We start from the raw sequence: 3,479 nt of genomic DNA, 5'->3' as shown, positions 1-3,479 counted from the left end.
CCCGGAGGGGGGCCCGGGTATCCATAAAGGATTTCCACACGTAAAAAAAAAAGTCCCCTTGCCTCTCACTTCGGGGTGCTTGTTTTACGTAAGACTTCTTGTCGATCATGTGTGTACGTGTGTGCATGTGATGAGCGCTAGGCTTAGAAGCGCTAATTTTTTAATTTATCCATTTAATAAATGTTCGAATACACTACCATTCTGTTGTAAACATAAACGGAGCCGTTTCTGAAAATTTATAATGGTAGATAACAAAACTCGCCGAGGAATATTATTGTAGGCTCTTTTTATTCTGTTTTTCATATCCTCTCGAGTTGTCGGAGCTTCTTTGTATACTACATTTTTCAAATAATTCCACAAGTAAAAATCTGGTGAAGTTAAATCTGGAGAACGTGGGGGCCACTTTGTAGGGCCGAATCTGCCTATCCATTTTTCATGGTAAACTTGATTAATTCTAACGCCTTTAGAAACTCCAATATACCCGATTTTAAAAATCATTACTTTTAAATATTTGTCATCCATATTGGATCAGCCATTTTGAATTTTGAAAAAATAATTTCAAATTCGTAATCCGCGGCCCAAGAAACCCCTACGTACCAAGTTTCATAAAAAACCATCATTTTTAAAAAATGTCCGCCGTCTTGGATCCGCCATTTTGAATTTTGAAAATCTATCTTCAGAGTCGTAATCAGCGACCCCAAAAACTTCCAAGTAACAAGTTTCATGCAAATCCATCAAACTTTTAAAAAATTTCTAAAAATTCACAAATTTTCGAAAAATTTGTTCGCCATATTGGATCCGCCATTTTGAATTTTAAAAATCTAACTTCAGATTCGTAATCAGCGACCCCAAATTACCCTAGATACCAAGTACTATGTAAATCCATCAATTTAAAAAAAGTTCGTATACCTCCAAAGTTTCGCCATGTTTTTTGAAGTTAGAAAAAATCCTGACGTGATGGAGCAAAACAGACATCGGATTCGTGTTCAGCGGCTCAAAATACATGGGGGTAGGGTACTCTGATCCTCGAACTCCGACACTTTTTTGTGGGGCTGTGTTATCGGCCTTCGTCACGGGCTGGCTAGCTCGCCAAACGGTAGAGGGGCTGGGCGGTGGTTGACGGAACGCCAAAGTTTACGAGAGGCGATGGAAAGATTAGGTTCTTAAAACGGACGATACACACAGATAGCGACGTACACGAAAAGAAAGCAACGAATTAAAATAATTAGAGTCGGGTTTATTACAAAATAAAATAAAGAAGTATGATTGACAAGAATCGGCGTAGAAAAGAGAGTAATGCCCGCCCCTACGTCGCGGTCGGGGGAGGGGGATAGTTCTCGAACCGGAACCGAAATTATTGTTCGCAGTCCAGGGTGAATGATACAGCTCGCTGGAAGCGTGATCGAATCGCGGAAAGCAGGTCCGACAAACGGCAGAACTAGGGCCACGCGGTTCGGAGGCGGACAAGTTCAGAGCGCTGGCAATCCCCGATAGCAAAATCTCGAGCCCGATACGGGACCAACAGAGCTAATTATTTCGATGAACGGTAAACCCAACTCAACATACAAGGACACACCATACAAGCAGTTATTTAGTCCGGTTGCACACGGCGAGGTACGCCGTGAACGGTACGGGTACCGTCACACTCGCCGCACTCGGCCGGGGCGATCGCCTGCGAGACTGGATATTCGATCCGACGGATCGACCTCACATATAACGACGTTGAGTTCTACGCTGGGCATTCCCCGACGGCAAGGTATAGCTACGGTCTTCGGTTCCTTGCGGCCGCGCCAGCCACGGTAGCCGGCAGCGGGTTCTCAGGACGGACGCAACTCCGACGCGAGCCCAAGCACCGACACCGGCGGATACGATACGGGGCCCAATCCTCGCTCGTACAGTCGCTAGTCGTTCGGAATCCTTAGCTCGCAACGGCTCTACGGCGACGCACCCTCAGCCGTGCATGCACGCGACATTCCCACGGCATGCGTGCCACGCGTGATCTCGCGCGACGAAGTGCTCGCACCGCGAATCTCCAGAGCGGCGACAATACCTCAGCGCGATCGTGAACTCTACTTTCACACACACAATACCCGAGACCTGTGCTCTGCAGGCTCCGGGGACCGAAGTCACTTGTCATCATGGTCGGGACGCTAAGAATTCTAAAGGTGTCGGGACGTAGCCCGAGTATCGCAAATCACAATAATTACCCGACGACGACAGAGTGAGGCGGTCCCGGACGCAATCGTACGGGGCGTAACGAGTGGAAGACAATCTCACCGGCACCTAGTCTCCTCCGGGCCTCTCAGACGGCAACGGCTCGTCCTGCTCGGAAACGCGCGGATCGGCAGCGGCAGGCCGGGGTCCTCTCTATTACAGCGCTCGCGACAGGCTAATTCTCGAATTCTCGTGATCCAGGATCGATGGTGCGGGGCCCTCCCCGTGGTTGCGCCCGCGGGGCGCGTGCCCCCCGCGGCCAATCGCGCGACGGCACGCGACAACGCCGGTAGGCGATATTCCCAAGACCGTGTCGAGGGCGCAGGTACCCGCGGCATTGCTAAACTTAATCGGATGGCTCATTCGACAGGGCGGTCGCAGCGACTCTCCCGCTGACGCCCCTCCGGTAGAGTGCCACGGGCCCTGGGCTCCTTCCTCCCGGCGCGGTGCTCCGCGGTCTTCGCTCTCGATTCGTAATCGCCCTTCCGCTGTGCTCTCCGTGGAATTTGTCCGTTAGCCGTGCCTCTGATCTCGCCTCTGCCTTCAAGTCCTTCACACTCACGTGCTCGTACCATAACAACAAAAAAAAGAAACAATATGATATAAAGCCGGAACAAAAGAACGATAACGGACGCCTCTCTGGAGACCGCGGCACAGTTACTCCTAACTGTGCGCCTGTCGCGTTTAGGGAGGAACCCGGCGGACGCGCGCGGGACGGCAACGTCACAATATACAGGGTGGGCCATTTTAATTTATACAGTCGATTTTTTAAAAAACTAAAAGAGATATGAAAAAATGTTTCAGACAAAAGTTGTATGGTTTCGAGGGGGACATAAGATGGTACCATAGGTTTGACCTTGAAGAGTAATTTGAAGGTCACATGAAGGTTACCTTCAATTTCTTACATGGAATCTACTATTTCTCGTTACATATTCTTGTAGGTTATCTCGAGAGCTTTCCAAAACACTATAATAAAGTATTTTTTTGTTAAGAACTTTTTGAGTTATTAAGGTTTGAAAGTTTCAATATTTAGACGTAAATTACAAAATATCTTGTAAAATATTCATTTTTTTATCATCTTACCTTAATACTTTTTTGAACAGAATAATGATACAAATCAACTGGTGTAAAGAAAACAAACAATTTTGTAACAAGCAAAAAAAAAATTTTTTTTAATTTGCTTGTTACAAAATTGTTTGTTTTCTTTACACCAGTTGATTTGTACCATTATTCTGTTCAAAAAAGTATTAAGGTAAGATGATAAA

The sequence above is a fragment of the Vollenhovia emeryi genome, unplaced genomic scaffold (genome assembly GCF_000949405.1).
Source record: "Vollenhovia emeryi isolate VEMERY1.0 unplaced genomic scaffold, V.emery_V1.0 DF940301.1, whole genome shotgun sequence".
Taxonomy (NCBI): Eukaryota; Metazoa; Arthropoda; class Insecta; order Hymenoptera; family Formicidae; genus Vollenhovia; species Vollenhovia emeryi.
Note: the sequence above shows the minus strand (reverse complement) of the source record.